The sequence below is a fragment of the Triturus cristatus genome, chromosome 5_2 (assembly GCF_964204655.1).
Source record: "Triturus cristatus chromosome 5_2, aTriCri1.1, whole genome shotgun sequence".
In the NCBI taxonomy this organism is placed as follows: domain Eukaryota; kingdom Metazoa; phylum Chordata; class Amphibia; order Caudata; family Salamandridae; genus Triturus; species Triturus cristatus.
In genome coordinates, this window is record NC_140588.1 from 380,816,024 (window position 1) to 380,841,401 (window position 25,378).

Sequence of the window (25,378 nt, forward strand, 5' to 3'; positions counted from 1 at the left end):
ATGCATCAGGGGTGTATTGGGTGTGGCAGTTGTTCACGATGTATGCACACTGCCCCTGTCGATGTTTGGTTCCTCTGCAGACGTGTCGCATCACCATGGTACACATGACATGCAGCTGGGTACACCTGAATAGATGGTCAGACTTGTTGACAGTCATCAGTGATGGGATTGTGGAATGTGATGATGGCATCAATGTGTGTTACACTGCCCTCGGACACATACGGTTTGCATTGGCTTGACATGGTGTGGGACTTCCACATCAGCGGTTTTATGGTGTATGGCAGGCTCTCCGTGAGCAGCAGGGGGTGTTTAGCTGTTAGCCGACACTTGTGTGCCAGTTCCATGGATATCGCGCATTTGTGGTGCAGAAGGGGGGTGCCAGTGTTGGACCCACATGTTACTCCACATGACCTGTTCATGTGTACTCCGAGTTGCCTCTGCAATCCCGAATACATGACTAATGAAGGTGTACCTATGCCTCCAAGGTGCCTCTTCTCAGTCAATGCTGGTGTGTTGCCATGGGGCATACGGCATGTCTGGCATGGTTTACCGTGCTAGTGGCTATGTGTCTATGTGTAGATTAGCAAGATGCAAGCTGTTTGTGTGTGATTAGACTGTGTATTGTGCATGATGTCCATGACTGTGTGGGTATTGTGACATGTGCCATCCCCATGCATCCAACGTTGGCCAGGCCACCATTCTCTGCATCCACCTGACTCAAGCTTGCAGGACATGTTCTGCCACCTGTCCACACATACCTGGGTGCCCCCCAGGACACTCCACATGATCCCTGACCTCTGCGCATGGCTGTCGCTGTACTCAATATGTCTGTCGGCACGGTTGTGCGGCCACCCCCTCAGCTGGTTGGGCCCATCACGGGTGTGTATGGTGCTCCATGTCTGTCTTGCCTAATACACTGTGACCCGTGTGTCCTGTGCCAGACTCAGGCCCCAGGGTGTGGATGGTTGAAGTCAAATGAGAACTCAGGCATGGTTAGACTTTACAAGACACATGTAAGGTAATAATGCAACCATCAGGCATCTTCTCTTCATGGTGTGACTTTTTATTTTAGTGGGGGGGGGGTTGACATGAGGGGCTTTCCGGGTGTGTGGAATCCAAAGTTCACTAGGGGAGTTGGTGTCCTTGCCATTTGAAATCCTCAGAGTCCATGCCACAGTCTTTGTCAACATTGGTCAGACAGTGACCAGCAAGGCCATGTGGCAGAGAATGTCTTTTGATGCTGTGCTGCTGTTGCTCCAGTGGGCCAGTGGGCCAGGTGCCAGGCCAGGTGTCCTGGGAGATGATGCTGTAGCGCCGACCCTCACGGTCTTTTACGTGGACGACCCGCCCTCCTGCGGGGACCCTCAGAAGCAGGCCGTGACGATGTTTGGGATGCTCCATTGGATGTTTCCTCCTCCTCTTCCTGATCCCTCCCTGTGGGTGGTGATGTTCTACGCCTGCTGGCACAGGGAGGGTTGCCCATGTTGTCGGCCATCCGACGGAGTGTACTGTGAATTCCCGTGAACATCGTCACGAGCTCAGCCTGTCTGTCCTCCATCCGCCGTTGGTGTTGCTGTAGACAGGCATGTTGCTCCGCATGTTGCTGGGCCTGCTGGGTCTTGATCTCCTCGAGGATGGACACAACCTGGGCCATGCCCGTGGTGTCCTGCCGGTATGTGTCCAGGATGTTTTGGACATGGGAATATACCGGTTCCCCAGCCAACTGGTCAGGCTGGCGCCTCCGCCGTCCTCCACTCCCACCACCCCTGTCCACTTGCACCTGGCATGTCCTTGTGGGCACATCGGGTCTCCGGGACCCCTGAGGGGTGGCATTGGCGTTGTCGTCTGCCTCCTCCTGGGTGCCCGGGACACCGTGTCCCTCCTGGCCAGCCTGGCTGCTTTGTGGTGGTGGGGCAGGGATTCTGGGTGTCTTCTGGGATGTGGCAGGAGTGGGGGTGGTGGTTGACCCGGTTGTACCTGACGCAGGTGCTGCAGGTCGTTGGACACGAGAGGGGCCAGGTTGGTCGGAGTCGCGTTCGTCGACAGAGTGGTGAGAGTCGTCGCTGCCGGTGGCTCCTTCATCCCGCCGAGCTGGGTCCTGTGAGTCTTCCCCCCCAGTGTTGGGGGGTGATCCACGACGTTGACCTGTGTGTGAGAGAGACAATGTTAATTTTGTTCCATGCAACATCCATGTTTCATTCGTTTCAAAGTTGGAACATTTCCTCTGGGAATTTGGTTATGTCTTGCATTCCACTCACAGTGCACTTGTGCATGGGTATGTCCCTTGGGCACAGCTTTGGCGACTTTACCTATGTGTGGCACAGTCTTACTTGCTGCGTCAAGTGTGACTGCAGTCAGCAGTGGAGTGGGCAGGTGTGGCGAGCCGTGCATTGGCGCCTTCCGTGTAGCACTGTACGTGGGCACATGGAGTTGTTCCACACACTTATATGATGCAGGTAGTTGTCGTTGTGCTCGTGCACAGGTTGCGACATGGCCCTGTGTTTTGCCATGGAGGAGAGGGGGGGTTCTGGCACTGGCCACCCTTGTCTACATGCACGCAGTCCACCTGCTAACGAGCAGACATTCCCACACACCACAAGGCTGATTTGCTCTCCCTGTGTCTCCCTCCCTCTCTGTCCCACTCTCCCTCCCTCTGTGTGTCAGCCTCCTCCCTCTGTCCGTGTCCCTGTGTCTCCCTCCCTCTCTGTCCCCCTCTCCCTCCCTCTGTGTGTCAGCCTCCTCCCTCTGTCCGTGTCCCTGTGTCTCCCTCCCTCTCTGTCCCCTTCTCCCTCCCTCTGTGTGTCAGCCTCCTCCCTCTGTCCGTGTCCCTGTGTCTCCCTCCCTCTCTGTCCCCCTCTCCCTCCCTCTGTGTGTCAGCCTCCTCCCTCTGTCCGTGTCCCTGTGTCTCCCTCCCTCTCTGTCCCCCTCTCCCTCCCTCTGTGTGTCAGCCTCCTCCCTCTGTCCGTGTCCCTGTGTCTCCCTCCCTCTCTGTCCCCCTCTCCCTCCCTCTGTGTGTCAGCCTCCTCCCTCTGTCCGTGTCCCTGTGTCTCCCTTCCTCTCTGTCCCCCTCTCCCTCCCTCTGTGTGTCAGCCTCCTCCCTCTGTCCGCGTCCCTGTGTCTCCCTCCCTCTCTGTCCCCCTCTCCCTCCCTCTGTGTGTCAGCCTCCTCCCTCTGTCCGTGTCCCTGTGTCTCCCTCCCTCTCTGTCCCCCTCTCCCTCACTCTGTGTGTCAGCCTCCTCCCTCTGTCCGTGTCCCTGTGTCTCCCTCCCTCTCTGTCCCCCTCTCCCTCCCTCTGTGTGTCAGCCTCCTCCCTCTGTCCGTGTCCCTGTGTCTCCCTCCCTCTCTGTCCCCCTCTCCCTCCCTCTGTGTGTCAGCCTCCTCCCTCTGTCCGTCTCCCTGTGTCTCCCTCCCGCTCTGTCCCCCTCTCCCTCCCTCTGTGTGTCACCGTCTGTCACCTCAGCCCAGCTTACTGTGCACACACTGTTAGCAGATCTTTGAATGGCCCTTGGATTGTTGATGTGAGTTTGTTTCTGATCTCCAGGCACCCATTGGGTGTAGTGTCTGTGTCTGCACTGCTGCTGTGGTGGTGTGTGCTGCCACTCTTTCACAGTGTTGGCTGTTCATTAGCTGCTGTCATGTGCAAGAACGTGCCGTCACCCCCATGTGTTGATGCAAGGCGTCCGCCATTTGCTGGCAAGTCATTCCTGTGTTGGGACACACTGTTTGTCTGGCTGTGACCTAGGCCATATGGGCTGGGGGCATTGTTGTCTGCTTCTGAGTTGCACTATGTGATTTTTTGGGCCCACCCTCCCGCCATCCGGCTTACCGTGTCATGTGTTGGTGTCTTCTGTGGCCTGTGACTTGACATTGTCCAGCTGGGTGCATGGGGCATGGTGGCGCCAGTGGCATGTGCGTGTTCATGGAGTGTGGTTGAGTCATGCGATAGCTTGGGGTGGTTGCGGGCCTGTTTGTGAGTTTGGTTGTGGATGACGTTCCCCCCATGTGAGGTGAGTTGTTTGTGTACTCACCCGGCTCTCGGAGTCCATCTACTCCGTCCACTGCCACCACCGGCAGTATGGCCATCACCCTCTCCTCCCAGGGATGGTAGTGTACGGGTCTGCGGGACGGCCCTCCTCCAGTGACGTTGGCCTGGTTGTGTTCATCGGTCATCTTGGCTCGGACCCTCCTCCGCAGATCGTACCACCTGGCTTGGCATTCCTGCTTGTTCCTTCTGGTGTCCGCAACAGCATTCACAGCATCGACGATGGTCTGCCACATGGCTGTTTTTGCTGAAGTGCTGGTCTGTCTGACCAATGTTCCAAAGAGGTGTGGCTCAACTCTGAGGATTTCATCGACAAGGACCTCCAACTCACGGCTAGTGAACTTTGGATTCTTGTTAGTGGGCATGGTGAGGGGTGTGGGTGTGGATGGTGGGGGGGGGTGTGGATGGTTGTGGGTGTGTGGGTGTGGTTGTTTGTGTGTGTGTGTGAATGTGATGAGGGGGTGTTTGTGAAGGTGTGTGTGTGAAGGTGTGCAAGTGTAAGGTGTGGTAAAGCTTCTAGTATGGTGCTGTAGGTTGTCTGTGGGGTCTGGCAGCAGTGAGTCTGTTGCAAAGGCTCATGGTTTGTGTGTGTGTGCCCTTTTTATTGGTCCATTGGTGGGTGTGGCTGTGTTTGAACTTTGGGTGTGTGTGTTATAAGGAGTGGTTGTGTTTTGGGCCTCTGTTTGTTTTTGGCAGTTGCAGGTCAGTGAATGTGTTGTTTTAGTGGTTGTTGGACATGTTTTGTGGCTTAGTGCCATTCGAATGGTGTATTCTTGTGTCGTTTTGGTTTGTCCTGGTTGTGTACGTGCGTCTTTAGCGTGTGTACGGTGTGTACATGGGCCATTTTGTTGTACAGTGCTGTCCTTGTGTGTGGCTTGGTACGACTCGTACATGCGCGATGTTGTGTGAAGGTGGTGATGTTGGGGCCTGGGGTGTGCTCCGTACTTAGAATGTTGGGGTGGGGGTACGGCACGTACACGGGTGTAAATACACGGGGAGGTACGACACGTACACGGGAGTACATACACGGGGGGGTACGACACGAACGTACACGGGTGTAAATACCGGGGGTATGACACGAACGTACACGGGGGGGGGTACGACACGTACACGGGTGTACATACAGGGGGGTACGACACGTACACGGGTGTACATACAGGGGGGTACGACACGTACACGGGTGTACATACAGGGGGGGTACGACACGTACACGGGTGTACATACAGGGGGGGTATGACACGAACGTACACGGGGGGGGGTACGACACGTACACAGGTGTACATACACGGGTGGGGGTGTACATACACGGGGGGTACGACTCGAACGTACGGGGGCTGGGGGGAGTGTTGGGCGCATATGCGGGCACATGTCTCCATGGTTGCTATGGGAGTTCGGTGCGGACGGTGTTTTTTCCATACGGTTGTAACATCGGACGCACGGGATGGATCGTGATTCCACGGTTGGACTTCACTTTTCACATTTGTACGGTGATTCGTCCAAGGACGTGTCGGACACATTTTTCGACCCGAGGACGTGTGGGGAATAATTCCCAATGCGAATCGTATGGTCTTTTTCCCATGCGAATCGTAATTGGCAGTTTGTACGGCACTTGTACGATTCGTACGGTAAAAAGACCGGATACGAGTCGTACGGGGAACATTTTTACCCAAATGTCTAACTTTACTACTTTTTGGTATTCACTAGTAAAGTACTACTTGTTAAGTTAGACCTTTGATCTAAGTTTAACTTTCTGAATACCAAAAAATAGTAAAGTTAGACTTTTGGTTTAAGTTTACCTTTGTCAATATCGAAAAGTAGTAAATTTAGACTTTTGATCTAGGTTTACCTTTGTGAATACCGAAAAATAGTAAACTTACACAAATGTGTACGTTTACCTTTGTGAATTGGGCCTGATGTGTTTACTTTCCTGGAAAAGTTAGTGATAACTGGACAGTTGTGTAATGTAGGATCCTCACTGTTCTGGAATTGAAAAAAACACACAAATCCAATTGGCTTTTCTCCAGTCAGCTCATGAAAATGTTGAAGAGGCTATTATAGGACTCTGCTTCAGTTTGCTAAAAATATTCAGATAGGTGATCAGTGATTTTATCAATGATGTTATTTGAGATGCCATCATTATGTGTGTAAAGTGTGCATTATGGGGGGAGGGCTCATGACTTACAAATATCTTTTTAAAAATATTTTATGAAATGGCATTCTCAATGTTTCAACCTTAGCACCTCAAATATAAGGCATGAATTCACACTTTCAAGAACTCCTAATGTGCAGTAGGAAATGCTGCTGCAAGCCATTTTTTAAGATGCACACATATATTTTGTAGATTAAGAATAAATAAAAAGGTCATATCTTGTATCTTTCGACAGTAGCACACCTCACCTACAGTAGGCATCCTGTACAAATGAAAGGAAGTTATTTATCACAATGTAAGTGTAGACCAAAGGGATCTAAATTACCAATGTGTGGTTTCATTCCAATCTACTATAAATGAGGTAATTGTCCTTGACTGTAGCATTCGCATTCTCAAGGCTTAATTGCTATCATTACATCTTTTTGTAATTCTATTAATTTAACTGAATGAAGCATTTCGTTTTATGGTTAGAATTTGCATGAAAACATTGTACAGCCAAATAGAATTTTAATATTGGCATTTTAAACAAGGTATGCTTTTCTCCACAGATGCACTAAATATTTGTAAGATGAAATCATGCCCTATTTACCTTGAAGGTCACCAAATGTTATCTCTTTAATATTTGGGTTTGTGAATTTGTTTATCAAAACTCTCTATTTCAATTTCAGAATATTAAATTCCACAAAACAAGCAGAAGGTTGATGTTCATTATATGCCAAATTCCAATATGTTCCAGAAACAAACAATGCTCTTTAACAATGTCACTGAGTACCAAATGTACAAAACAATTTTCTGGTTGTAAACGGGCCATTTGAAATCAGAAAAATACTTTTTCAAATGTACAAAATGCAAAATACGATTCGGTAACTTGTTACCAATTCGCATTTTGTATTTGAAATTCAGTATTTGGAAGAAGCATGTTTAGGGCGCCCCTTCCAAATACCAAATCGGTATGTTAGGTATTACTGTTTTGCGACCGAATTCCAGAAACTTCAAGGATTAATTTGTTTCTTTTTATCACATCCCATTTTTCGTTAAGGAGAACTGGCTGCATTGAAAGATTGCTTTGTTGAAAAAAATCACAGACACGGTAGTCTGCTGACCTCAGCAGGCCACCATCCCCTTGAGGGCTGTGATTTCTAATGGGTCGCTATCAACCTACCTCATTAATATTCATGAGGATTTGTGACCCACAAGGAATCTCTAAATGAAATTCAATGACTTTCATAAATTAGGAATACCGTTTCCCTAATTGTGATTAGGAGGTAATCGCAATTAGGAAATCGGTATTCATAATGTTTGTATATATAGCCCTGTTGGAATGGGTGAATAGGATGTCAATAAATATCATGATTTGTGCATGATTTGTGCAGGCCTGACAACGGCAATATCAGTGAATTCAATGTGAATGTATGCCACTGTTTGTACCCGCACATTGCCCGTCAATGCAATGTTAATGTATACCATTGCTTGTGCCCGCACAGCAGTGCCACCATCAGCAATAATGAGACCAATGCATTCCATGATCCATGCTCGTTTGATAATATTATTGTTGCGAATAAGAACAATGGCAACGTGCGTTCAGCCCAGACCAAATACAATCTCGTTAATACCAGGACAAACGTTATCAATATACAAAATGACAACTGTATACGAGGTGGCAACAGCCTACAAAATGATCCCCGAACCCATGATTAAGGTATCTCCGCCTCCTCTACCATACACTGGCAGGGATTTGCTCTCACCAATTCTGGCCAGTCCTGTTGCTGCCACGCTGGGTTACTTCAATCCACCAGTCGCGGAGGCTGCTGAACTCCCCTCGGAGCAGCAAACCACCTGGCGAAGAAGGGGTCCCCAGGTCCAACCAGCCCAGGCACCATCGGCCCTAGCTCAGACCGGCACCAGGCCCCCTCGGGGATCAACCTGTCACCCATCGGTCATGACCCAACCGGTCCAGACCAAAAAAGTAGCGCATGCTTCTGAGCGCCCCACAGGGCAGAGGGAGGTTTGTGGCCATCCTAGAAGGTAATTCCACCAGTGGAGAGGAAGAAAAGAGCGTAAGCCCTGCAAGATCCGACTTCAAAGAGGGAGCCACAGGCTACACTCCACCTTGGCAGGCCTATGTCATGGAGGAAGCATCGGGGAGCAAGGTTGAGGCCAAAACACTGCCCAGAAAAACAGCACTGAGAGAAGGAGGCAACCCAGGTGGGAGGCAGAGGAAAGTCAAGACTTCATTATAGGAAGAGAGAGAGCTCTTGCTTGGAAAGCCCAGCAGAGAAAAGGGACAATTCCTCACTCCCTATAGGGAACAGGAGCTTGACTTTTGGACCCATGTAGACATGAGGCAGAATAAAGTCCCTCCACAGTGGCCTATACCTCACCGGACCGTCAACATAGGAGAGGGGCTGACCAGGAAATAAGTAGCCAGGAAAGGCTGACCGAGACACAGTTGAGACGTAGAAAGAGCAGCGGTCCCCTTTGTGCGTGCATGAGGAGAGCAACAAAAAGGATATCTGCCACTCTCATGGACCAGAGAGGCTGACCTCTAGAGAGATAATATCCAGAGTAGAGGGTGCAGCCTTTGCATAGACTTTCTGTCATCTACTGGCCTACTGGATTGAAAGGAAGGGCCACCAGTATGACCAACACCGAGCATGACAGGGCTGTATTTGATTCATTCAGACACCAGATCTGGATGGCCCTAAGGGAGCTGTCCCCTGACCACACAGATGTAGGAAGACTGATGGCAGAAAGCATGTAGCCGGGTGAGATCATAACTGAATTTCTGACAGAATGAGAGAACAATCGGGGCATGAGACAGGATAGCCCTGGACTGACACGGGTCCCCAGGTTGCATTTAGCTACAACATCCTCAAAAGGTGACTACCCACTGAGATCCAGACCAGATTAGATAGTGTAGCAGGGTTAGACACTAAACCTTGGTGGGAAATGCAGGCCCACATTCTACAGTATTACAGGAAAAGGACAGGGAAAAGCAGGAGCAGGCACAGAGAGACACCACCAAATCAGCCACGGTCTGTGCAGGTAACAGCGGTGGGGTCGGATGAGGGGGGATTTTGAGGGACGATGCTGAGGGAAAAATAATTTTTTATTTAACTTTTCCTCAGAATTGTCCCTCGAAATTCCCCCTCACCCGGCCCCATCGCCCCACCGATGTTACCTGCATGGACCGCGGCTGCACCAAATTGGGCCAACATAAGTTGAAAAGGTCCGCCCTTGAGGAGGCCGTGCTAGCTGCAAGTGCCCAGATGGCCTCTGTCTCAAGGAGAGCTCCACTCACGGTCCCCAGAGGGAATGTACAAAATGACAACTGTATGTGTAATGATAATAATGTTAATAAAAATGATACCAGTGGCTGCCAAATTACTTATAGGAGTTCCAATAATCTTACACCATTGCCCAAGGTGACCTCTTCATCGACCCAGAGTCAGAGATACGTGGTCAGGCAGGTCCTGCGACCTCTGCCCACACCTATCGAGTAACAGGCCACAGGTGGAGTCCCACATAAACCAAAGACAAACACACACCCAGAGAAAACCCTGATAAACTCCACAGATAGATAGAAGCACCACAAACAAGTCCGAGATAATTGGCCCTAATAAAACCCATTTGGCCAAAGGATCGCATTCCTCAGAAATACCACAAAGCTAGATGTCAAATGCAGATAGGCACATTTAACCAATCAGAACATGACTGTGATCACACGCTCCTCATGCCGGAAATCTGGGCACATACACACTGGCCCCCACTAGCTCTCCCCGAGTTCGAGAGACATCTGTGTCCTTATCAGATGCATGCATTAGTTGATTTACAATAGACCTGTGCGGTAAATTCAGTTCCGCTCGCGGAATTTGCGGAAGTTGGGTAATTTCGCGTTCCGCGGAGAAGGCGGAATTGCCCAAAATTCCGCGATCTGTGGCTTCGTGGAATTTTTTGCTTGTTCGTGCTTTCAAAATGCTTGTTCACAAGATATTTCTCCCCGAGCACGCAAACAGTGTTAGAGAACAGGAAAAAGCATCGCGAACGGGCGGAAAAGGCAATTCCGCATGTTTGTGGAACTTTTGCGTGCTCGCAGAGATTTTTTACCATTTCGTGGAGCTTTGCGTAGCGCGACTACGCAAATTCCGCCCGCCCCTAATTTACAACTGAGATGCTTTTTTGGAATGTAGAAAATAATTTAATTATACCCCATGAACAGTATAAATGGATGGCCAAAACGTTGAACATCGAGAGATTTTGAGCAGACGCATTCTGTCCTGGCTCCCTTGGCTGCAGCATTTATTGAAACCAACTTGTTCCTGTTTTGCCAAAAGCCTCTTCTCTTTTCATTTATTTAAGGTAGATTCATGTCTGAGCGACAGCCCTAAATTCCACATTTAGGGATTGGAAAATGTCAGTGGGTGCCATATGTGCCAGTTCCATATTTCTTTTGCCTATTTTAGAGAGAGTGCTTCGACTCACCTGAGACCCCCCTCAGAAATCTTTAGCCACGTTTGGAAAGCCCTCTCTCGCCTATTAGAGCATGCCTTTCAAAGCTTTTTTTCCTGTTGACAACTGCCATGTAACCAATGGCTGTCATTAACAGAAGAAAACCTGTGGGTTTAATTTCTTCCAGCAAATACTATCATCATTATTTGTGGGGAACAACAAAGAAACACGACTAGACACCCTTGGCTATTAGTGCACATTATAAATAATAATTTCATTTCATTTAAAAAATAACATAGTAAATAAAACTTAAATACAAAGATAACAGTGCACACAAAGTAAGGTGAGTTTACCCCTGAGAACAACCTCCAACTCCAAAGCAGGTGGTAAATCAGGCCACTGTAGAGAATAAGATTCCATAACATGCAATTGCATCCCTTCGCACTTGGTAACAAGTGTACTGAAACCACAAGAAAATACATATCATAAAAATCCATATGGTGTGTGATGCAGATCTTTGTTTCACTCAGTGGTATGCCAGATACCCTGATCTGATGCAACATGAAACTAAGAAGGAGCTAAATTAAATTCCACACACCAAGACCCATCGTCTGCAAAAAATGTGTTATTCAACCGTACCATTTTAAACATATTGTGGTATACTGATATGATTAAAAAATATAGTGATGGTAATAATATCAAGTGACATAATATTGTTTAATTTAATATTGTTTATGCAAATGTTCTATTAGTGTTAATATTACAAGTTACTGTTTTAAAGACATCGATTAGAAATTATTTTTTGTAAAGTCGGTTTTATGGGGTTTGGTTATATGTTCAAAGAGTTATATATAGATATTTAGTTTTTTATTAATTTACACGTTGGGTTTGATGGGGAATAGGGTGGAAAGCATTTTAATAGAAATATGCTATATTAGTTAATACATTGTTAATTAATCTATCACATTCACTCTTGACCCCTGTGGTGGAATTGTTGGACAAAAATGGTGCGTTATATAATCTTAATGTTAATTGGTGAAAGTCTTCATGTCATAAGGTCTTACCTATGTTTCCGCAGGAACAACATGCAAGAAGAAGGCACCCAACATCCCCTTTTCACCAGTTGTGCCCAACGGTTTTCAAAGTGACAATGGTAACTAGGGGAAGGGGGAAACAATGGGTATACAAACAATCATCCCTCAATGTTTCTTTTTAACCCCTTCGATGTTCATGACGGAATGGTTCCGTCATGAGCATCGGTGCCCCTGAGCTCATGACAGAACCATTCCGTCATGAGGCCAGGAGCGCGAAATCCCTCTGCTGCAGAGAGCAGAGGGATTTCTATTATTCCCCTGTGACCTTGGGAGCTGGGGAAAAGCTTCCTCAGCTCCCAAAGGCCCCCTCCCTGGTTTCTGTGCAATCATGATCAGCGCGCACGTCGCGCTGTCATCATTGCACAGAAACCAAAACTGAAATGAGCCTTTAGACTCATTTCAGTTTCACTTTCTATGTGCTCAGGGGGCTATCTCAGCCCCCCGGGCGCGTAGAAAGACGGGAGAGGTATCATTGGAAAGGGATCTCCCCTTTCCAATGGTACCCTTCCTTAGTGGATCCCCTCCCGGGGCGATCCCCAAGCAGGGATCCACCCACTAGACACCAGGGAGGGGGAGCGGCCCCTTGGGCAAGGGCTTTTGCTCCCCCCAAATGTTGTGCATGTGATACTCTTTTTGCCCCCCTGGGGGGCAGATGGAGGCAGTAGCCCCCAATCTTCCCCCCGGGGGGCAAAAAGCCCATTAGACACCAGTGATATTTACTTTTGCCCACATAATTTATTAGGGTGGGGGCTGCCCATAAACGGCATGTCCATGCCCCCACCCCGCAAAATGTACAGCCGTTCTGCAGTAGCTCCTAATCTGCCCCCCCGGGGGGCAGAAAGCCCACTATACGCCAGATATTTTTTTTTTAATTATAATTTGTGGTGGGGGCTGCCCTGCCCCCACCCTCCCTCCACAAAAATGACAGCCTTTCTGCCTCAAATCTGCCCCCCCGGGGGGCAAAAAGCCCAGTAGATGCCAGGGATTTTTTAGGCAAATTTTTATTAGGGTGGGGGCATTGGCATGCCCGTTTTGGGCAGCCCCCACCCTAATTAAAATTTGCCCAATAACTCTTCGGCGTCTAGTGGACTTTCTGCCCCCCCCCCGGGTGACAGATGGGGGCATTAGCCCCCAATCTGCCAACTGGGGGCCAAAAAGCCCAATAGACGCAAGGGAGTTTTTTGGGGCAAATTTGAATTAGGGTGGGGGTTCCCAAAATGGGCATGCCCATGCCCCACCCCCTCCCCCGCAAAAATAACAGCCTTCCTGCCCCCCTGGGCGGCAGATGGGGCGATAGCCCCCAAGCTGCCCCTCCCAGGGGGGCAAAAAGCCCACTGGATGCCAGGGATTTTTTTGGCAAATTGTAATTAGGGTGGGGGCGTTGGCATGCCAGTTTTGGGCAGCCCCCACCCTAATTAAAATTTACCCATAAACTCCTTGGCATCTAGTGGACTTTCTGCCCCCCCCTGGGGGGTAGATGGGGGCATCAGACCCAAATCTGCCATGCTGGGGGGGGGGAAAGGCCCACTAGATGCCAGGGATTTTTTGGGGGCAAATTTGAATTAGGTTGGGGGCTTCCAAATCAGGCATGCCCATGCCCCCACCCCCGCCCGCAAAAATAACAGCTTTTCTGCCCCCCCTGGGGGGCAGATGGGGCAGTAGCCCCCAGGGGCAAAAAGCCCACTAGACGCCAGGGACTTTTTGGGCAAATTTTAATTTGGATGGGGACATTGGCATGCCCGTTTTGGGCAGCCCCCACCCTAATTAAAATTTGCCCAAAAAACTCCCTGGGGTCTAGTGGACTTTCTACCTCCCCTGGGGGGCAGATGGGGGCATCAGCCCCCAATCTGCCCTGCTGGGGGGGCAAAAAGCCCACTAGACGCCAGGGATTATTTTGGGGCAAATTTGAATTAGGGTGGGGGTTTCCCAAAACAGACATGCCAATGCCCCCACCCCCTCCCTGCAAAAATTACAGCCTTCCTGCCCCCCGTGGGGAACAGATGGGGCAGTAGCCCCCAATCTGCCCCCCCAGGTGACTAAAAGCCCACTAGAAGCCAGGGATTTTTTGGGGCAAATTTTAATTAGGGTGGGGGCGTTGGCATGCCCGTTTTTGGCAGCCCCCACCCTAATTAAAATTTGCCTTAAAAACTCCCTGGCATCTAGTGGACTTTCTGCCTCCCCTGGGGGGCAGATGGGGGCATTAGCCCACAATCTGCCCCGCCGGGGGGGCAAAAAGCCCACTAGATGCCAACGATTACGCTGGCTTTTTTATGCGTGGGGGCTGCCCAGAATGGGCATACAAATACCCCCCCCAAAAAAAACAGTGTTTCTGCCCCCCGTGGGGGCATATCGGGACAACCTCTCCCCCCGATACCTCCCCGGGTGGCAGAAAGCCGACTGGGCACAGAGTTGTTTTTAGCAATATGGCTACCTGTGGATTTTAGGCCCTAGCGCAGCCGGCACATAGGAAAACCTACCAAACCCACACATTTCTGAAAACTAGACACCCGGGGGTATCCAGCGAGGTATGGCTTGCATGGGCTCCCTAATGTTTTCCTACCCACAATCCCCTGCAAACCTCAAATTTAGCTGAAAAATTCACTTTTTTTCTCAATGTTCTGTGTGGGAGAGTTCTGGAATCTACGTGGAGCCACAAATTTCCTCACACCCAGCATTTCCCCAGGTCTCCCAATAAAAATGATACCTCACTTGCATGGGTAGGTCAAGTACCCAAGACAGGCAAGGGCCCAAAACCTATTGAGGTGATATCAAAATGACCTATCACAAAGCAACCTGGTTTTGCAAGGGGGGTCACCTGGGTTTTTGTCCCCGGGCTCGGCGGCCATCTTGGAAAACTACCAAACCCAAACATTTATGGAAACTAGACACCCGGGGGAGTCCAGCGAGGTATGGCTTGCGTGGGTCCCCATTCATTCTCCTACCCAAAATCCCCTGGAAACCTCAAATCTTGCCTAAAAATTCACTTTTTTCACAAATTTCTGTGTGGGAAAGTTCTGGAATCTGGGCAGATCCACAAATTTCCTCCCATGCAGCGTTCCCCCAGGTTTCCCGACAAAAATGGTACCTCACTTGGGTGGGTGGGTCAAGGACCCGCATCAGGCAAGGGCCAAAAACCTATTGAGACGACATCAAAATTACGTATCACAAACCAACCTGGTTTTGCATGGGGGTCCCAAGAGTTTTTGGCCCGGGGCTCGGCAGCTATCTAGGGAAACCTACCAAACCCACACATTTCTGAAAACTAGACACTCGGGGGTTTCCAGGGAGGTATGGCTTGCGTGGATCCCCCAAGGTTTCCTTACCCAGAATCCCTTGAAAACCTCAATTTTAGCTGAAAAAAATCACTTTTTTCACACATTATTGTGAGGCACCATTTTTATCGGGAGACCTGGGGGAACGCTGGGTGGTGGGAAATTTGTGTGAGCCCGGTGATGCCACAACTTTCCCACACAAAAATGTGTGAAAAAAGTGTTTTTTTCAGTTAAAATTGAGGTTTGCAGGGGATTCTGGGTAAGGAAACGTTGGGGGATCCACGCAAGCCATACCTCCCTGGAAGCCCCGGGGTGACTAGTTTTCAGAAATGTGTGGGTTTGGTAGGGTTCCCTAGGTGCCGGCAGAGCTAGGGTTCACAAACTACAGCTAGGCACTTTGCCAAAAAAGGGTCATTTTTCACTGCGAAATTGAGGTGTGACCACATTGCGTTTTGCGCTGTTTCCTGTCGCGGGCACTAGGCCAACCCACACAAGTCAGGTACCATTTTTCGCATAAGACTTTGAGGAACGCAGGGTGGGTGGAAATTTGTGGATCCACGCAGATTGCAGAACTTTCCACCACAGAAATGTGGGGAAAATGTGGTTTTTTGGACAATATTTTAGGTTTGCAAGGGATTCTGGGTAACAGAACCTGGTGGTAGGCAGCTAAGTCACCCCATCCTGGATTTCCCTGGGTGTCTATTTTTCGAAAATGTATAGGTTTTCTAGATTTGGCTAGGTGCCGGCAGACCTATGGTTCAAAAACTACAGATAGACACTTTGCCAAAAAAGGGTCATTTTTCACTGCGAAATTGAGGTGTGACCACGTTGCATTTTGTGCCATTTCCTGTTGTGTGCACTAGGCTGACCCAAACAAGTGAGGTACCATTTTTCACAGAAGACTTTGGGGAACGCGAGGTGTGTGGAAATTTGTGGATCCACGCAGATTCCAGAACTTTCCACCACAGAGATGTGGGGAAAATGTGTTTTTTTTGACAATCTTTTAGGTTTGCAAGGGATTCTGGGTAACAGACCTTGGTCAGAGGCAGTCAAGTCACCCCATCCTGGATTCCCCTGGGTGTCTAATTTTCAAAAATGTATAGGTTTTCTAGGTTTCCCTAGGTGCCGGCAGAGCTAGGGTTCACAAACTACAGCTAGGCACTTTGCCAAAAATAGGTCATTTTTCACTGCAAAATTGAGGTGTGACCACGTTGGGTTTTGCTCCGTTTCCTGTCGCTGGCACTAGGCCGACCCACACAAGTGAGTGTAGCGCTCACTGGCTTCTCGACAAGGGGCAGGCGGCCATACCTGCGTTCCCTTAGGTGGAGTGCCAGGAAGAGGCATGATGGGCGACATAGAACAAGTTCTGATCCCTCAGGTCGTAGAACACTACAACTCCCAGAAGCCCCACAGCGGAATCACCGGAAGGGGAAGCTCGCATTTCGACGCTACAAAGCCCCGCCCCTGGTTTAGCGCGGGGCTTTGCAAACTGCCTGGAAGCCAGTTTTCAGCCGTTCCTGTTCTCTGCCGAATTTCCCTGCCGCTGAGTAGCCTCTGCCGTTCCTGTTAGCAGCCTCGTAGCGGATGAGTCAAGCCGCTTCTCCGCTGCCCTAAACTTCCTCGGTTCGTATTTCCAGTACGGATGCCGCTGCCATTTTCGTCTCCTTGATTGCAGTGGGGACCTCAGAATCACCTAACTGAAAACACGTGGTGGTCCGGAGTCAGGCGGAGCGGATGGTATTCCCCGCCGGACTGCTGTAGCTCCGTGAGCCACTTTTCCTTGGTCTCAGTGGGTGACTTCCCACGCCTTGAACATCATCGGATTATTCAGGTATTTAGGTTGTAAATCACTTTTGGAACTGAGCGCTGTTGCGCTGTTTTGTTTTTTGGGACTCGCATCGCTTATCAGGATTCTGTGTCCGGATTCAGTGTAGCCTTCCTGGACCCTCCCGTGTGGACTACACTGTTCTCAGAGCCGCTTGCCATGGTTCTTAGTGAGTAACGGCCGATGTAGAATAGTAGGCGAGGGTACGCAATATTACTTGTGTTAATCTCTTATTCTCTCTCTTGTGTGCATACAGTCTCATCCTGTTCCCACGACATCTACACGTGTCCCCAGGGCCATAGAGGGAGAACAGGAGAAGGAGAACAGCTGGCAGCCTTTTTTCTTGTTTTATCCACTTCCCCTTTCCCCGGGGTGCAGGGTCGCTTGGGAGTTGTACATACCCTATGCGCCGCTGTGCTTTGGGGACGAGGGAGGATACTCTGCACATCATTGTTCCCGCTGACGATCCTCAGAGGTTAGTGGCTCATCACATGCATATGCCATTGACATCCGACAGATTGCAAAGCCCACGTTAACGTGTCAGCCTGAACAATGGATACCAATGTGGTTCTCGCATCCCTGCTGGAGAGCCTTACCGCCCTCCAACAGGAATTACACACTTCCCGGGCAGAAACCCATGAGTTGAAAAACGAGGTAGGGTCATTAAGAAGAGAGGTAGCGGGTATTTCTAGAGCAGGGAAAACATATGCCTTTGGTAAATGTCCCTATATCAAGGAAAGTACTCTTACCCCTCCTTCCTCTTCTATTGGGGTACCTTCACAGGGAGCTAGTTTTCTACCCGACCCAACGTCACTACCCCCTGCCCAGGGCACTTCACCCACCGTACACATAGTGCAGAACCCCGGTATTCCTTTAGCACCCCCTGAACGTTATTATGGAGATCCGAAAAAATTTGAGATATTTCTCAATCACTGTAGACTCCATTTTTTGTGTAAACCGGTTATCTTCCAGGACGATGCATCAAAAACATCATTCATGATGTCCTACATGGGGGGTAACGCGGCAAGTTGGTCCATCCCATTAATGGAGCGGAATGACCCTGTGCTCCATAACTTCCCTGAGTTTTGTAACGAGATGCGAAAGCTCTTTGATAGAAAGACGCACATGATGGCCTTAGACAAAGAACTGATTACCCTTCGACAAGGGTCTCAAGACTTGCTCACTTATATTACCACCTTCAATCGTCTTGTTGTTGAAACCGATTGGCCACAAGAAAAAAGGACCACCCTATTCTATCAGGGGCTGTGGAGTGAGATGAAAGACGTCCTCTCCCAAGTGGTAAGACTACCCAATACGTGTGAAGAAATGATAGAGTTAGCCGTCCAATTGGATCATCGGCTGCAAGAGAGGAAGGGTGATCGAGGCCGTGGGGACTCCCGTTTCCCTGCCCCCAGGGCTCGTGCATTTCCGGAAGAACAGGCGAAGACGGCAAACGGAGCAGAGCCTATGCAGATTGGGGGGATCAGGGGCCCCCTTACGCCAGAAGAGAGGGAGAAGAGGCGCCAACGTCAGCTCTGTCTCTATTGTGGCAAAAGCGGCCATTTTATCAGGGACTGTAGAGCCCGAGCCAGAGGACCCGACCGTGGAACAGAGGCCAAGCCACAGAAATCTGCCCTTCAGAAGACGGAAAACTAATGAACCCAAGTATGGACGGGATCTCCTCCTTGGGTTATGGATCACACCAGATCCCATCTCTGCTAGCTAACACCATTCAGCCCTCCGTGGCACACATCAATCTGAACGTAACTGTTTGGGTTTCCACCGATAAGGCTCTATGTGTCGCTGCCTTGATTGACTCCGGAGCCACCGGGAACTTCATTGATCAACAATACGCCCAACATCTAGGAGTTTTGTGTGAACGTAAAACCATCCCAGAAGTAGTTAAAGAAATAGACGGCAAGACATTGACTTCAGGTCCAGTACGTTTTCATACTACCCCTTTGGAAGTACGAGTGGGCATGGACCATTATGAACTCATTCAATTCAATTTGATAGATGCCCTGGATTTTCGCCTCATTCTGGGAATGCCCTGGTTAACCCTGCATGACCCTGTCATCAGATGGACGGATCGCACTGTTTCTTTGACTTCTCCGTTCTGTCAAGAGCATTGTTATAGGAGAGCCCAGGTGCAGGACAACGCCATGACATCCCAAGCTGGGTTGCTGTCCACCGGATGTGAAGAGAAGAAGTTCTGCTGCTCAACCTCCCTACCTGTGGAGTATACTGATTATCAGGAGGTATTTGACAAACAGAAGGCTACCCAGTTACCACCTCACAGACCATACGATTGCCGAATAGATCTCATTCCCGGTGCCGACATACCGTGCAGTCGGGTATACGCTCTCACAGAACCCGAAACACGTTATCCCAAGTCATACCTCGAAGAAAACCTTGCCTCCGGCTTCATCCGCCACTCATCTTCTCCGGCTTCATCTCCCCTTTTTTTTATTACTAAGAAAGACTGTGATGAGCTTAGAACATGCATTGACTACAGAGCCATAAATAAAGTAACCATTAAAAATCGGTACCCATTACCTTTGATTCCGGTGTTGCTGGATCAACTAAAAGGAGCTCGTATCTTTACCAAGTTGGACCTCCGAGGCGCCTACCACCTAGTAAGGGTCAAAGCTGGGGACGAGTGGAAAACAGCGTTCAGGACAAAATTTGGATTATATGAATACCAAGTAATGCCTTTTGGTTTATGTAACGCCCCTGCGGCGTTTCAATTTTTTATCGATGAAGTGCTCAGAGGCTTATTGGACACCATTTGTATTGTCTATATTGACGATATTCTCATTTACTCTGCTATCCGTCAGGAGCACATAATCCATGTGAAGAAGGTATTGAAGCGATTACAACAACACTCTTTGTTCGCCAAGTTGGAAAAATGCCTGTTCCACGTCGATGAAGTTGCCTTCCTGGGCTATATCATCAATACCGAAGGTTTCCAAATGGACAACAACAAAGTGACAGCCATCACGGAATGGAAGGCTCCGTGGAACGTCAAAGCTGTTCAGAGATTTCTGGGATTCGCCAATTTCTATAGGCGGTTCATAAAAGACTTTGCGAAAGTCATACAACCTATTTCTAGTCTGCTGAAGAAAAACACCCCGTTTGTGTGGTCCAAGGAAGCCGACCATGCGTTCGAAACGTTAAAAGAACGTTTCACCCAGGCCCCCATCTTACGTCACCCTGATCCTGGGGTACCCTTTGTAGTAGAAACCGACGCTTCACAGTACGCCTTAGGAGGAGTTCTATCCCAGCGACATCCTACAACCGGTCAACTACATCCGATTGCTTTCTTTTCAAAGAAACTCACACCTTGTGAGATAAACTACTCCATCACAGATAAAGAATTGCTGGCCATTAAACGGGCATGTGAGGAATGGCGTCATTATCTCTTGGGAGCACTTCACACAGTAGAAATTTACACTGATCACCGCAATCTCCTTTTTCTCAAGACCGCAAAAGCTTTAACTCCTCGCCAGTTACGATGGTCGTTATTCTTTTCTGACTACGATTTTGTCATTAAGTACAGACCTGGACCACAAAACGGGAAGGCAGATGCCCTATCCCGGAGGAACGAATCTGGAGATCCACCGGAGGAAGACCTGAAGGAACCACCAGCCATTATTCCTGTCTCTGCCTTCCCTGCACAAGTGCTGGTAACCATTCTTTCACAGGAGTTCCTCGACGAGGTAAAGGGTGCTCTAACAACCCTGGATGTCCCTTCATGGGTTCAAATCAATCCAGACCAGCGGAGCACGACTGGAGATTTAGCGTACCACGATCACGCTTTGTATGTACCCATCACATCTCTGCAACAACAAGTACTGGCCTGGGCTCATGATTCGTCGCTAGGGGGACATTTGGGAGAAACAAAAACCATCGCCTTGATGGAAAGACATTTTTGGTGGCCCACGTTGAGGAAAGATACCAGAGACTATGTCAAGAATTGTGCCATCTGTGTTCAAGGAAAAGCCAAACACACCAAACCTGCTGGCTTGCTACAACCCATTCCGATTCCCCCTTCTCCATGGCATACAGTATCGATGGACTTCATAGTTGAAATGCCACCGTGCAAAGGGTATACCACAGTCTTAGTGATAGTCGATCATTTAACAAAGATGGGACATTTCATTCCACTCACACATCTTCCCACTTCCCACGAACTTGCTTTTCTGTTCTTGCAACATGTCATCAGGGCCCATGGAATCCCCAGAGCACTTATCACAGACAGGGGAACACAATTCACTTCACGGTTTTGGAAAGAGCTGTGTAGCACATTAAACATAGAAGCCCGTTTATCTTCCAGTTATCACCCTCAAACGGATGGTAAGACGGAGCGGCTTAATCAAACCCTAGAACAATACCTTAGATGCTTCACACTCCAAAACACCTCTGATTGGTTTCCCCTTATCTGGATGGCTGAATTCGCCTACAACAATGCAGAACACTCCACCCTGGCTTGCTCCCCTTTCTTCTGTATGTATGGTTCACACCCAAACATGCTCCCCTTTGACTGGCCTGTCATATCCAATCATCCCAGCATACAAGGACATCACGCTCACCTACGAGCGGTGCTCATCGACGCCAAACACCAATTGATCTTGGCCCAAACCGCTCAAAAACGACATGCAGACACAAAAAGGGCACCCGCACCTTCATATGCAGTAGGGGATAAGGTTTGGTTGGCCACAAAGAACCTCCATCTTAAAGGGGTGGGTAAATTAGCTCCCAAATACATTGGTCCCTACACCATTGAGAAAGTAATCAATCCTGTAGCGATGCGCTTATCTCTTCCCGCGTCATGGCACATCCATCCTGTCTTTCACGTGTCCCTACTTCTGCCTTGTCCGATTACTACAAGATTACCCCCTAAACCCGTTCCCATCGACATAGATGGTGAGAAAGAATACGAAGTACACAAACTTCTGGACTCTCGCATGGTCAGGGGAAAAGTGCAGTACCTGGTAGATTGGAAAGGGTTTGGAGTAGAGGATCGAACCTGGGAACCAGTGGATAATCTGCATTGCCATCTCTTGTTGAACAGGTTTCATGCGGAGAATCCCGGGAAACCGGGTCAACCACCGAGACGGCGGTTATTGAGAGGGGGTTCTGTGGCGCTCACTGGCTTCTCGACAAGGGGCAGGCGGCCATACCTGCGTTCCCTTTGGTGGAGTGCCAGGAAGAGGCATGATGGGCGACATAGAACAAGTTCTGATCCCTCAGGTCGTAGAACACTACAACTCCCAGAACCCCCACAGCGGAATCACCGGAAGGGGAAGCTCGCATTTCGACGCTACAAAGCCCCGCCCCTGGTTTAGCGCGGGGCTTTGCAAACTGCCTGGAAGCCAGTTTTCAGCCGTTCCTGTTCTCTGCCAAATTTCCCTGCCGCTGAGTAGCCTCTGCCGTTCCTGTTAGCAGCCTCGTAGCGGATGAGTCAAGCCGCTTCTCCGCTGCCCTAAACTTCCTCGGTTCGTATTTCCAGTACGGATGCCGCTGCCATTTTCGTCTCCTTGATTGCAGTGGGGACCTCAGAATCACCTAACTGAAAACACGTGGTGGTCCGGAGTCAGGCAGAGCGGATGGTATTCCCCGCCGGACTGCTGTAGCTCCGTGAGCCACTTTTCCTTGGTCTCAGTGGGTGACTTCCCACGCCTTGAACATCATCGGATTATTCAGGTATTTAGGTTGTAAATCACTTTTGGAACTGAGCGCTGTTGCGCTGTTTTGTTTTTTGGGACTCGCATCGCTTATCAGGATTCTGTGTCCGGATTCAGTGTAGCCTTCCTGGACGCTCCCGTGTGGACTACACTGTTCTCAGAGCCGCTTGCCATGGTTCTTAGTGAGTAACGGCCGATGTAGAATAGTAGGCGAGGGTACGCAATATTACTTGTGTTAATCTCTTATTCTCTCTCTTGTGTGCATACAGTCTCATCCTGTTCCCACGACATCTACACGTCCCCCCAGGGCCATAGAGGGAGAACAGGAGAAGGAGAACAGCTGGCAGCCTTTTTTCTTGTTTTATCCACTTCCCCTTTCCCCGGGGTGCAGGGTCGCTTGGGAGTTGTACATACCCTATGCGCCGCTGTGCTTTGGGGACGAGGGAGGATACTCTGCACATCATTGTTCCCGCTGACGATCCTCAGAGGTTAGTGGCTCATCACATGCATATGCCATTGACATCCGACAGTGAGGTACCATTTTTCTCGTAAGACTTTGGGGAACGCGGGGTTGGTGGAAATTTGTGGATCCACGCAGATTCCAGAACTTTCCACCACAGTAATATGGGGAAAATGTGTTTTAAAAAATATTATTTTAGGTTTGCAAGGGATTCTGAGTAACAGACCCTGGTGGGAGGCAGTCAAGTCACCCCATCCTGGATTCCCCTGGGTGTCTAATTTTAAAAAATGTATAGGTTTTCTAGGTTTCCCTAGGTGCCGGCAGAGCTAGGGTTCACAAACTACAGCTAGGCACTTTGCCAAAAAAGGGTCATTTTTCACTGCAAAATTGAGGTGTGACCACGTTGGGTTTTGCTCCGTTTCCTGTCGCTGGCACTAGGCCGACCCACACAAGTGAGGTACCATTTTTCTCGTAAGACTTTGGGGAACGCGGGGTTGGTGGAAATTTGTGGATCCACGCAGATTCCAGAACTTTCCACCACAGAAATATGGGGAAAATGTGTTTTAAAAAAAATTATTTTAGGTTTGCAAGGGATTCTGAGTAACAGACCCTGGTGGGAGGCAGTCAAGTCACCCTATCCTGGATTCCCCTGGGTGTCTAGTTTTCAAAAATGTATAGGTTTGCTAGGTTTCCCAATGTGTTGGCAGAGAAAGGTTTAAAATACTACAGCTAGGCACTTTGCCAAAAAAGGGTCATTTTTCACTGCGAAATTGAGGTGTGACCACGTTGCGTTTTGCGCCGTTTCCTGCTGCGGGCACTAGGCCGAACCACACAAGTGAGGTACCATTTTTCAAGGAAGACTTTGGGGAACGCGGGGTGGGAGGAAATTTGTGGATCCACGCAAATTCCAGAACTTTCCACCACAGAAATGTGGGGGAAATGTGTTTTTTTGGGAAAAAGTTTTAGGTTTGCAAGGGATTCTGGGTAACAGACACTGGCGGGAGGCAGTCAAGTCACCCCATCCTGGATTCCCCTGGGTATCTAGTTTTCAAAAATGTATAGGTTTGCTAGGTTTCCCAAGGTGCCGGCAGAGCTAGGGTTAAAAAACTACAGCTAGGCACTTTGCCAAAAAAGGGTCATGTTTCCCTGCGAAATTGAGGTGTGACCACGTTGCGTTTTGCACCGTTTCCTGTCGCGGGCACTAGGCCGACCCACACAAGTGAGGTACCATTTTTCTGGGAAGACTTTGAGGAACGTGGTGTGGGTGGAAATTTGGGAATCCATGCAGATTGCAGAACTTTCCACCACAGAAATATGGGGAAAATTTGTTTTTTCCCACATTTTTTGGGGTTTGCAAGGGATTCTGGGTAACAGAACCTCGTGTGAGGCAGTCAAGTCACCACATTCTGGATTCCCCTGGGTGTCTAGTTTAAAAAATGTATAGGTTTGGTAGGTTTCCCTAGGCAGCAGAGATAGGGTTAAAAAACTACAGCTAGACACTTCGCAAAAAAATGGTAAATTTTCATTGTGAAAATGTGGTGTGTTCACATTGGGTTTTGAGCCATTTCCTGTCGTGGGCACTATGCCTACCCACACAGGTGAGGTACCATTTGTATCGGGAGACTTTGGGTAATTCAGATTTGTAAAGCAACTGTTATTACCTATTGATTTTTGATGCATTTCTGCCTTCCAAATGAAAGACATTGTGTAAAAAAAAAGTCATTTTGAAAAATGACCGATAATTCTAATGCTAGTATGAGTATTTCCAATTTCGAAAATGTGCAAATATGTACTGTTTCTAAACTCTATAATTTGTTCCCATTTCATAAATACATAGGTGTATTTCATACCGATTTTTCCATGTATACATTTTACCACAATAATTGCTATATACCCGAAACATAATAAAAAGAATTGCAAATGGCTGCTCAGTTTTTGACTCTGGGTTCGTCGGGTTCTTGGTGAACCTACAAGTCCTATATATCCCCACAACCAGGAAGGTCCAGCGGATGTAACGGTATATTGCTTTCAAAGAGTTGTCATGATTAGAAGAAGTTACAGGTGAAAACGTTGACACAAAAGGCTTTTTTTTTCAACTAATTTTCAATTTTTCCTATATTTAACTGTTAGTTTCTATAAAGAAACCTAGATGGATCTACACAAATGACCCCTTGCTGAATTCAGAATTGTGTCTACTTATCTAAAATGTATAGCTTTTCATTATTGCTTTCACACCCATGTCTACCATTAACTGGAAGGAGGTTGAAAGCACAAAAAATAGCAAAAATAGGCTATGTCCCAGAAAAATGCCAAAACGGTGTAAAAAATGTTGGTTTTCTGACCAAAGTCTGTCATTCCCTAAATGCTGGGAAAATGGTGATTTCAGCCCCACAAACCCTT